Below are 13,083 nucleotides of genomic sequence, written 5' to 3' on the forward strand. Positions count from 1 at the left end.
AATAGCTAAACGATCTAAGGAACGAACTCGCTATTATCCGTTCGCTTCTTAGAGCCGCCGGTAGAATCCATCGAGCGAGATTCTTAGCGCTAACTAGCTACTAAAGACTATATAGAAGACGTAGACTCGGATGCCGAAGTTAGGCTAGTAAACCCTCTAAAGGAGCTAGCTAAGAAGAGAAGGACCCCTCCTAAAACTTAGCGAGTAGACAACTATATCCGCGATAGGTTAGATAGTAACGAAGTGCTAGTTAAGCGGATATAGAAGGCTCCGGTATCCCTTCTATTTAGCGAGCTTCTTAGACTCTCTAAGTTAATATCGTAGAAGCTCTTCGGTCGTATATAAAATACTCCGGTATTTATAGATAAGCTAAGAGGCGGGCCGGTAGGTCTACTACTATCCGATGACGTAGTAAAGCTAAACTCCGTTTAAGGGGATAATAAGGTCGAAGAGATACTAAGGGATAGCTTTACTATAGAAGTCCGCTCCGGTACACCGCAATTTATAACGATAACGTTTCGAGCCGACCTTATAGAAGAGGGTATAATACCTCTTTCCGACCTATACGAAGACCTAGCTAAAGCCCGGTTTATATTTAACGACTACGATTATATAACTATACCGTCGCTAAGAGTCTCGGCTATAATCGGCGATTTTAATTATAGAGAGCCTACCGCGGTAATTAATAAAGGCTCCGAGTCTTATATTATGTCTACCGCGGTAGCTCGCCGTACCGGCGTCCCGATCGGTACGGGAATTAAAGTCTTAATAAAGACGGCTTCTAGTGTTCTACCTTTCCTTAGCCTATCTACTAGTATATAGGTATCGGTTTACGGTATTACGGTTTACGTTCCCTTCTTAGTTATAGACTCGGATGTACCGACTCTTCTTAGGCGACTATAGTGTCGTCGGGTCCGCCTAACTTTAACTAACTACGATAATAGATCTTAGTAGGGTACGATTACGGCTATAAATAGTCGTACAATTAATTTTATTAGAGTTTAACTATACGGTCTAACGCACCGAGTCCTTATACCTACTAGTACTTCGGGAAAAGCCGAGTTAAGCCGCTAACTACCTCCTCGCTACTTAGTAGTCTATTAGAGGTCCTACTTCGAGCGATCTAGTACGTATTTCCGGAAGAGTTAAGTATAAAAAGGACTTCGAGTCGAGAATCCGCATTTAGCGGACGAGGTCGAAATAAAGCGGGCTGTCCTAAAAGTTCGGCCGCTCCCGAAAATCTTAGCGCCCCGGGTTACCCCTAGGGTTAGGCCAGGGAAACTTCGGAGGAAAACTCGGCGAATTTACTTATCCCCGAAACTAGCTAATATCGCGATGTTTAACCTTACCTTACGTCGATACTAAGCCCCGGCTCCCTTCTATTCGAGCTTAATAGTACCGATAATAAATATAATAAGCTACTCGAGCTCGCGGCTACCGCTTACTACCTCCGCTACTACGAAGAAAGAAAGAGATTACTATACAGGGGGAGGAATTCGTAGTTTTCCGAATTTTCCGTCTACTACTACATATTATATAAGAGGAAAGCGGACAAAGTTAAGCTAGTAGAAGCTTTAGTTTATAATACGAAGAGCGTTGCTAATAAGGTAGGGAATTAGAAAGAAGCTAGCCTTAAGTTCGAAGCATCCTTACTATAGTCGGATCGCTAGTAGGACAACAAATACCTAATTTAGAAGTTCTCCGAGCTTAAGAGGGGGACGAGATTAACACCGGAAAGAATTAAGATACTAAACATTAGGATAGAGCTGTTTAACAAAGAGCGTAAGCTTTTTATAGAATGCCTATATAATAGGGAGGCTACACTTTCCTTCGATTTCTCTAAATGCGGCCGCCTTAAACCCTCGGTCGTACTACTATAACGAATACGAACTATACCTTATATTCCCTAGTAATTAAAGGACTTCTATATTACTTATAGCCTTCGAGATGTAGCATCTAAGATAATTAAGAAGCGACTAGATCGCGGAACCCTTAAACCCTACTATAGAGTATATAAGAATCCTTAGTTCTTAGTTAGTAAGAAGGATCTTAACGAGAAAGGACAAAAGTAGTACCGGCTTATTAATGCGGTAATAGAAATTAACCGAGTTACTCTTAAAGACGTATATATGCCCCCGGACACTAATAGATTTTCTATAGACTTTACGGGCCTTTAAGTTACAACACTAATTAACCTTTTCTCTAGCTACGACTAAATCCTACTAGACGAACGAGACCGAGATTTAACTAGATTCGATACGCCGATCGGCTACTTCCGCTAGACTAGCATTCTAATAGGAGCTACGAACTCGGTAGTATAGTTTTAGCAAATTATGTACCGAGTTCTTAAGGATTATATGTTCTACGCGGCTCGACCGTACCTAGATAATGTTAGTATTAAAGGCCCTCGGTCTCGGTATAATAATAAAGAGGCTAAACCTAGCATTCGTCGATTTATACTCGAGCACATTTAGAACCTTAACGGGGTTCTTACGGACATAGAAAGAGTAGGGCTAACTATTAATCTAAGTAAGACATTCTAGTTCTCGACTAGTATAAACATTATTAGCTACGTCTACGACTCGGCTAGTCGCTACCCGGACACCGCTAAGGTTATTAAGATTACCGAGTAGGGACTACCTATAGATGCTACCGAAGCCCGCTTATTTATTAGAGTTGTAGTGTATTTCCGAATCTAGATTCCGGACTTCGCTATTCTATCTCGCCCTATCTACGTAGTAGCTAAGGCGGGTAGTATCTTCGTCTAGACGCTACTCGAATAGTATACGATAGATTAGCTTAAGGAGGCACTTATTACGGCACCGGCCCTTATTACGATCGATTACGTTAACGGAGGGACTATAATCGTAGTAGTAGATATATCTAGTCTTAGCTAGGGAGTAGTACTTATATAGGTAGTAAAGGGCAACGACCGCCGTAAGTATCCGGTTCGATTTGGAAGTAGTTTATAGACTAAGGAAGAAGCTAAATACGATACTAGTAAGCGAGAGTGTCGTAGTGTACTCTATACTCTTAAGAAGCTTAAAGTATATATATTCGGTGTTTACTTCGTACTAGAAGTAGATGCGAATACGCTAGTTTACTAACTTAATATGCTGGCGAACGATCTTCCGACCTTAGTTACGGCTCGATAGATTACTTAGATTCGGCTCTTCGACTTTACGGTCAAGTATATGCCTAGCCGAAAGTATAGCGCCGCTAATAGCCTTTTACGGAAACCTTAGACTCTATCTAATACCGCAGACAAGGAACATAATATAGACCCGGATAATATAATTAACCGTAACTTCTTTTAGGTATAGGTATATACCGGCAATATTAACATTAAGGACATTATAGAAGGCGAGCTATCCGAATTCTACTAGAAGATTACGTACTACCTAGCTACACTTTTACGACCGCCCTCGGTAGATCTAATAGAGTTCTATACCCTTAAGAAGAAGTTAAGGCGGTATCTTATTCGCGATAGGATTCTGTACCGCTAAAAGCGTATTAATACGCTACTAGCTCGAGTAATCGACAATAAGGATAAGCGTAAGACTATACTTTTGTACTACTATAATTTCCCGGATGCCGGTTACCGCGGTCGCGAAGTAGTGTTCTACAAGCTCTCTAGTAGGTACTTCTAGAAGGGCATATATAAGGACGTATTACGATATATTAAAGGGTGCCCGTAGTGCAACCTACGTAGTACGGGTAACTACGCGAATGCTCTACTATATATACCTAATCCGGAGCCTAGTACGATCTAGGCGATTAATACTATAAATGTCGACTTAACTATAAGTATTATTATAGCAAGGGAGCTAGTTAGCGGCTTCCCGGAGGCGCGTATTATAAACAAAAGTAAGCTTATTAGTACGAACAGTGTTAGCTCTACTATAATTGCTAGCTTTATATACGAGATGCTCTTTTATAGGTATAGTGTTATAAAATTAACCCGGCTTAATAGTAGCCGTAAGAACTTCGGTAAGGTACTTACTCTACTCGTACAAATAGACGTACGACTTAGTCGCGTATTGCCCTATTACCCTTAAGGAAATAGAATAGTAGAGCGAGGGCACCCGAATATACTCGATGTTCTCGCTAAGTATACGAACGGAACTATAAAAGGATAGCGCCGGTATTTCTATGCCGCGCTATAGGCTAATCGATCTACTATTCGAAGAACTACCGGCTATATACCTTCTAAACTCTAGTATTCCTTTAATGTTATCCTTCCGGTAGAGCTTAAGTTTTAGACTTAGAATACTACGGCTTAGAACAATATTCGTACGGAAGAAGATCTTATCGCCCTACGTACCGAGTAGATCCTTATAAGGGAAACAGACATTAAGGAAGCCCGCCTTCGTAGCCTACGGCTTCGAGAGCTTACTAAGGAATACTAGGATAATACCTACAACACCGACGACATACTAATCCCTCTTAGCACTACTATTCTTATACGCCGCGGAGAAAGAAAGTTAACTACGGAAAAGCTATCGTTCCGATAGAAGGGACTATATCGTATATACTTATACCTAGAAGCTACGTCGACGTATAAGATTAAGGAATTTACTAGCGCCGTTCTTACTACGACCTTTCCGCGCCGAATGCTCCGCCCTATACCTAAGTAGGATTCTATACGCGTATTACTACCGGAAGTCGGATCTACTATACCTCTAGAGGACGAGCTTAAAGAAGGGCACAATCTAAGCGACGAAGATAATAGTCTACTACCGTCCCCGTAGGTGCGACTACCTAACCTAGCCTTACTAGACGTATCGTAGTACGAGCGCTTCGTATAACAGCCTTTAGGGGGGGGGGGGGGGGGGGGGGGGGGGAGGGGGGGGGAAGAGTACGCGGCGTTATTTACTCGACCTCGTTATTTATATCTATACTAAGTGTACTAACATAGATCGCCTAAAGCGGTGAAGTAAGCTCTTTTCGCCTATAGCATCGCTATCCCCGCCGCTAATTATCGCTACTAGAACACTACTATTAACTACGATACGTAGTAAAGAAGAAGAGAAAGAACAGTAAGTAGTAAAGCTTTTTAGGGGCTTAGCTACGCTTCCGGAACAATTATAAGCGGTTTCTAACAATTAGAAATAATTTACCTCTAATAGAAGGTTTATAAACATCTAGAATTTACTAACAACTATCGCTACGACTAGTATTATTATATCGCGGCTACTACCGCCGTCCCCGCTACCCCGTCCCGGTATTGCCCCGGGCTACCCCCGGGGGTAATTAAGGGAAAACAGCCGCATTAAGGTAGTAACTAGCACTAGCTCGACTATCTAGAAATAGCGAACTATTAAACTAACTACGCTCTTTAATGTACGCACTAAAGCGTAACTACTCGTACTTAACATCGATACTTATAGTAGGTATATATTAACTACTACTTTCCGCCTTAATCGGGAGTAGCCGGCTAGCCTTATTTTCTCCTACCGGTAGTTCTTATACATTTTCTCGAGTTACTTTTTACGACTATAACCCCCTTATTAACATCCTTGTTTACTATCCCCCTTTATAACTAGTGTCGATAGCCGACTCGTCTTTATAAGCGCTTACGCTTATACTATAAGGCGCGCTACTTACCCCTATCTAATATAACGGCAACACCTTTAGTAGTATTAATAAAATTCGTACCTACGTAGTAAACTTCGATAAGGAAGAAGTACTCTAGTTCTACGTAGACATAGCTAAGAAGCTTAAGGCTTTCGGCGTAGCTATAAAGGCAACTACTAACAATATACGTATACTATTCGATAAGGAGCTAGCGGTCTACTACCTAGTCGAGGTTAATCGCTTTAATCTGCTCGATAGTAAAGTTAAGAACTACTCCGCTAATCTTTAGATTTCTCGCGACTCGGTAAAGCGTAACGACTAGTATCGCCGTACGCTAAGTACAAATCTTTAAATCGAGGATGCCCCGAGTATAGTCGTATATCCGTACTTTATAATTAATAAAGTGCGCTCTAACGACTTTAATAAGCACATAAGCGCACTTATTAACTCCTCGAAGAAAGTAGAGTAAACAATTAACGCTCTTACTCGTACTATAATTACTAATATTAGCAAAACCCGTACTACCCGTACGACCGAAATTACCGTTAGCGATGTTAAGCTAGTAGTTTAGAATGTTAAGAACGATCCGGACACTACTATGCGCGCAATTACGCGCTCGGAATTAGAAGAATTAGAAAAGGCTATTAATAACCGTAGTAATAAGATAAAGGCGAACCTACTCTTCTACTCTTAATACCGCATTAATATATAAGGTACGCTTATTAGATTCTACCCTACTACCGCCCTTACTATCGACTACCCTAAGAGCCCGGTTAATAGCCCTAAGCCTACTCGTACTTTATTACCTAACCGCGGCCGTACGCGCTCTAGCGTTAAATTTACGAATAAGTTCGATACTAGCGCGGTACAATAAGTTAAGGAAGACGAGCTCTTAGCCGAGGCCCTTTAAGATATCGATAACTAAGAAGTGCGTCCTCTTAGTAAGGATGCGGCGAGTACTCGGCCGACTATACGGCTACGCGTAGGTGCCCGTACTACTACTACTACGCTTATAGCTACGCGCGGCGATAACGCCGAGGAAGATAATACGGATAATACTAGCAACGACGACTTTAAGGATAAGCTAGGTCGTCGTAACCGCGGTATTAAGACTACGGCTATAAAGGCTAGAATTAAGGATAACTATATATACTTCCGCCCGAATATATCTATAACTACTAACCTTTCGGATAGCACTGTTCGGAAAGCCGCCTTAAAGGCGGTTATCGAGAAAATTAAGAAGCTTACTCGCCTTAAGGATAAGGCTATAATTACCGTAGCTGCTCGTACTAAAGTTAATGCGGTTATAGCTCTTACTACTACCTACCTAAGCGACGGTTACTACATCTGCTTCGCGCATTAGTATTAGCTTCTTAGAAAGGCTAGATATTACGTTAACGTACTTAGCTACGACACCGCTATATAGCGTATTATCGACTACGCGAACAACACCGGTAATCGTATTACGGCTTTCTTATTAACTAATAATGCCTACGCTAATATTAAGAAGTTTACTTAGTCCCCTTATCCCCGCGACGCCTACCTTATATACCGTAAGATCCCTAACAAATTAGTGTTCGAGGTTTATATAATAAACGACGATTTCTTTATAGCCGCTAAAGCTATACTACCCGGAGTCTACGATTAGTTCTAGCTAGACAGCACGATCGCTATTAACATCTTCGGCTAGTAGAAGAACTTCGACCTTCTATATATCTTTAAGAGCGAGTTTAAGATATACTACTATTATTTCCTTATACCTCCTGGTACTAACGACATTAGCTAGTTGCGTAACTACTTCTACTTGCTAATGTAGTAGAGTATGCGTTAAGACCTAATATACTACGCATTGTACTACCTTCTTCGACTAGATAAGGTAATAAACCTCTACTTATACCCGTACTACGCTAAGCTTACGCTTCCGGGGGCGTTTACTACTTTTAAGCATATAGATTACAACCCTATTAATATGCTCGAGGGTAATAAGTTAATAGCAATAATAATTTAAGGTTTAGTTTCCCTTACCGATAAAGATAAGGAGAACTGTACCCTAATTATCCCCGGTATGTACCTACACTAGAAGAAGTAGTGTACTAACATAGAGGAGCGTACGTAGGTACTTATCGACTCTAAAGTCGCTAAGGGTATAGACAAGGAGGCTACTACGAAGGATGCTCGCTTTAAGCTTAGTCTACGTAATGCGATAGTTCTAATAATTACCGATAAGATAATTACTATAGAGGATCTTCGGGAATTTAAGACTAACTAGCACCTTTAGCTAGTTAAGGCCGGTGTTGCTCGCATCTCTTATCTACTACTTCCGTATAGATCTACCGGACTAGTAACTAAGCTACGTATAACTATTCTACTATAGTTTATCGCCGGTAAGCCCGGTAGTGCTATCGAGAATGCCTTAGCTAGTACCGTCGCCGAGCTTGCCTACTCCTACTCCGTACGTATACCTAGCTTTAAGACTCCGTCTAGTAAGCCTAACAACTACGGTACACCTACTACGCCCTTCCCTACCTCGGTAGTTATCCGTACGTAGAGTACTCTGTCTAACGCTGTTCTCGGTGCTACTACCTACCTCGATGCCGGTATTAAGGCTAACTAAGATGCCCTCTTCTCTAATTCTAAATTCTACCGTAAGGAGTACGTTACTAAGACTCGCGCTATATTAGTCGCTCGCGTCTTCCTTACTATAGCCGACTACGTCCGTCCGTAAGAGCAAGAAGCCTTTAGATTTAATAATAGCTACTTCGGCGGTAGTAAGTACGAGAAGGTAAGCGCGAGCGATACGGAGCGTACCGAGCGTATAGCCGCACTAGCTAAGAACAAGAGCAAGCAACAGGTTAAGGAAATAGCCTAGGAAATTAACGACCGTAATAATAGTAAGGGTTTAAAGGTAACTATTAATACTAAGGGTAATATAGTCGAGGAGAGTAAGGCTCGTAACCCCTCGGCTAAGACTAACACTAAGGATCTGCCTGTTTTTAATACCTCCGGTCGCGTTGCCGACGGATACGTGCCGACTATAGAGTAGGTTTACTAGTAATACCTATAGTTCGGTAGTAAGGAAGAGGACTAGCTCGCTAAGAACTAGCTTAATAAGCTAGATCTTCGTAACGACGACATTAAGGAACTTAGTCGCTATTAAGTAGTGCTTATTGTGTCTATAGCATAGACATATAACAAGTAGGGGAGGGAAATGTTGTAGGGCAAATAGTGTCGAATATAGTTTATAGTATAGCGTAGTTTTAGGTCTTAGCAATGTATAGTAGTCGGATTCTTCCTTTTTTTAAGGATCTAACAACAACATTACCGGTCGTCGGTAGCACTTAATGCACTTTATAGCTACTACTTATTTCTTAATATAATTCTACGCTCGATACCGCGCCCTTAAGGCACTTATACACTTACCTCTTAGTGCCTTAGGTTAGTAGTAGTCGATGCCGCCTACTATAGCCTATAACGACTACGGTACCGATAGACGTAATAATATTATCTTCGTATCCGTATAGGTATAAGAAGGCTATATAAATTAATTATTCTATCCGAAGATAAAGATCTCGCCTACAGTATCCTAGTAGCTCCGGTTTATCAGAAAACGAGGTAAACGAGTATATTAATTAATTAACTATCTACCGGTACGAACGAGGGCTATATATATCCGTAACTACTATATCTAGAAGGTTCTACTACGTTATATAAGGCGTTAGCCGACGTAATCGATTTATAAGTAGAAACGAAGTAAATGTTCGATATATTTCTAATACTCCCCCTACTTCCTAAACCGGTAGGATTAGGAAGTCTTTCCCGTAGTCGTATACCCGAGTAAACGAACGTTTTTAAGCTACTTTACCTTAGGTAAAGGCTTCGTAAGGTAGTCTACTAGTATCTCTTTCGTCGGGTAGTAAGAGATACTAATCGTTCGGTCTTCGGCGAGCTCTCGTACGTAGTATAGCGCTACGTCTAAGTACTTAGTCCGGGAGTAGAACTCGGGGTTCTTAACTAAGGCTACGGACGCCTCGTTATTACCGTAGAGTTATATAAAGCCTATAGGATAGCGTATTTACTCGAGAAAACGCTTAATCTAAACGGCCTCTTTCGAAGCGTATCCGAGGGATATATACTCGGCTTCCGTAGTAGATATTAATATACTACGTTATAGCTTCGAGGACTAGCTTATAAGGCCGTTAGCTAGCTTAAAAACGTAGCCTATTGTCGACTTTCTAGTTATAGAGTCTATAGTATAGTCCGAGTCGGCGTATCTTATCGGTTTGTTATTTCCCTTTACTATAAAGCGAATAGCGTAGTCCCGGGTCGTTCCTAAGTACTTTAGGATATAGAGAGCGGCGTCGAAGTATCTCTTAGTCGGGTTAACCGAGTACTAGCTTAGTCGTTACGTTATAAACGCTATATCGGCTCGAGTAGCTCGTATAAGCTAGTTTAGCTTCCCGACTAGTCTCCTATACGCCCTATCGTCCGTAGGCGTATCCGTAGGTTCTTAGGGGGTAAGAGAAGTATATTCGTAGGCCGGAGTATACGTAGACTATCCGCTTTCTTCTATATCGAACTCGCGAAGCGTACCTTCGATATAGTACTTTTGATTAATTACTATCGATCCGTCGGCTTCGTAATCGATCCGGATACTAAGTAGGTACCTCGCGGGACCTAGATCTTTTATTTTAAATTAATCCGTAAGTATACGCTTAAGTAAGACGATCTTCTCTTTTATATCCGCGAGTATAAGAAGGTCGTCGATATAGAGAGCTACGATAACGTCCCCGTCTTTAGATATAAAAACGGACTAGTCGGCGGGAATAGCGTATAGCCCGAGGTCGGCAAAGAAGCTAGTTATAAGCCTATTCTAGTTACGGCCGCTTTTCTTTAAGCCGTAGAGTCCTCGTATAAGGCGAATAACGTAGTCTTCCCTTATATCTAAACCTTTAGGAGGTTCTAGATATCTTTCTTCCTTAAGAGGGCCCTCGAGATAGGCCGTAACGACGTCTATTTAGTATATAACTAGTCCTCGTATAGCTACTATAGATAAGAGGAGTAGTAGGCTCTCGAGATATCCTACGGGGCTAAACGTTTCGGTATAGTCTACCCCGTATCGTTAGCTATATCCCTTACCGACTACTCGAGCCTTATATACGTCGATTTGCCCGTTAGGTAAGAGCTTAAGCTTAAAGACCTACTTCGTTTCTACGAGCTTAATACTCTTTCCCTTCGGACGAGGTATTATATCGAGCGTTCCCGTAGAGAATAGAGACGATAGCTCTTTATCTATAGCTTATTTCTACTCTCGGTATTATACGCTCTTTATAGCCTCGTCGTATATCTTTAGAGTAGCTATCTTTATCGTAGGAGAGTAGTCTACTTTACGAGCTTCGTATAACGGCGTATATCTATCGGGTTATCTTCGTTCCTAAGTAGGAAAGCGGCTCGTCGACTACGTAGTCTCTTCGACGGTTCTACTAGGCTTTCCGGTAGCCGTAGTAGTCGTAGTAGTCCCTCGCGGACGTACTACTATCGTATCGTCTTTGTTCTCGTTTATAGCTTTAATAGTATTCGTAGCTACTTCCTCGTCGTTATCTAGGTTGAATTCGATCTCCTTAGGCGTCCTAGGTACGGTTTCGATAGGTACTTACTCGTTAAGTACCGTATCTATAGAATAGAAGACGTCTCCCCCTCTCTTATCCTCGTCGAAACGAATAGAGCTCGCTAGCTTTATAGCTTTCGTTTAAGGGTTAAAGATCCGGTACTATTTCGTAGACGGGCTATAGCCGGTAAAGATACTAGTATAAGAGCGATCGTCTAGCTTATCTCTCTTCTCTATAGGAATATAAGTATAAGCTAAGTAACCGAATACCTATAAGTATTATCTACTAGGTTTCGTACTAGTAAAGAGCTCTTCGGGAGTCTTCTCTTCGCCTTTCCTCGGAGTTCTATTCTATAGATAATAAGCCGTAGCGATAGCTTCGCCCTAAAGGTATTTAGGTAGCTTTACGCCGCCTAATAGGAATCTTACTAAGGTCGTAAGCGTACGGTTTTACCTTTCCGCTACGCCGTTCTATTCGGGCGTATACGGTATAGTCGTTTTAATCTATATATCCTCGAAGACGTCCCGTAGCTTAAGGAACTCCTTAGCGTTATCTACTCGAATAGTAATAAGACGGGTAAGCGATTCGCTACTCTCTCGCTCGGCTATACGCCGCTATATTCGTATACGGGTATATACCTCGTCCCGGGTCTTATAAAGCTCGATCTAACTCTTATAGGAGTAGTCGTCCGTAATAGTAAGGATATATCGATTCCCGGCGAGGGTCTTATACTTATAAGGCCCCTAAAAGTTAATATAGACTCTTTCGAGAGGTTTAGTAGCTCTCTTAGCCGGTTTACGGCTTTATTATCGAGTTACCTTCGATAGCTCGTAAGTCTTATATATATCTTTAATAAGATATAGTATAGGAAGTCCGGATAGCTCCTAAGGAGCTATAACGAGCTTATCGTTTCCTAGGTGTCCGAGGCGTCGATACTAAAGTATAGACTCTTTCGTAGACTATTTCGATTCCGTAGTGTAGTGGGGAATATCGCACTGTCACGTGTGGTCTGTATCTAGCTTCAGCTTCGTGTGCAGGTCGGAGGATCATCAAGACACCGACCTAGGAGGAACAGGACACCGACTACTAGGACCTCCGGAAGGACCTTCGACACGCACACGAGGCCTAATAGTACAGAGCACTTAATACTACCTCTTTTGCCCCCCTACCTTTTACTCTAATTGTACAGTTTACCGCCCTTTTTGCCCCCTATGCTACCTCGTACGTCCGTACTGCTACTATCCGCGGGAGATCGGAACCTTTGGAAGTTCCCCCCTTACATTTTGGTGGACGATGTAAGACTCTTTCCTTCGCGAAAGCGGAGAAGGAGGATATACAAAGGGTAGGCAGCAGTGCGGAAGTGCGGAGCAGCTACGACCTCGACAATAGCGCCGGTCGCCTTACGAGTACTTACGACGCATACGACGAATACCCTCCCTCAAAGAAAGGATTACGATATACCTCTGCCCCTTAGCTAGGGTAGTAGGCTTAAGTACCTAAGTTTAAAGTCTAAGTTCAAAATACAAAGTACCTTAATGCACAAATCGCTGTGTGCACATTGCTGGATCTACTACCGAATACACCCTAAATACACGAACATATAGACACATTCCCTATACCCTACCGAGCTGTACACCCTACGCCGAGCAGCTCGTCGATACAGCCTAAGAAGGAGAAGGAAGAAACCGAGGGAGCAAAAGAGTACATAAAAAAGGGATACTAACATCGTATAGAGTCTCGGTATAAAGCGCTCTCGCACTAATGCATACAACCGCGCTACCGGACTCGGATGTACGCCCTCAAAGCGCGACGCTATAGCGGAGAGCATATCGACCACAATGGACGCGATTTGGGGTAAAAAGAAGCCTCCTAGGCCCAAAATCGTACTGCTATAGCTTTT

The sequence above is a fragment of the Zymoseptoria tritici genome, chromosome 21 (genome assembly GCF_000219625.1).
Source record: "Zymoseptoria tritici IPO323 chromosome 21, whole genome shotgun sequence".
Lineage (NCBI taxonomy): Eukaryota > Fungi > Ascomycota > Dothideomycetes > Mycosphaerellales > Mycosphaerellaceae > Zymoseptoria > Zymoseptoria tritici.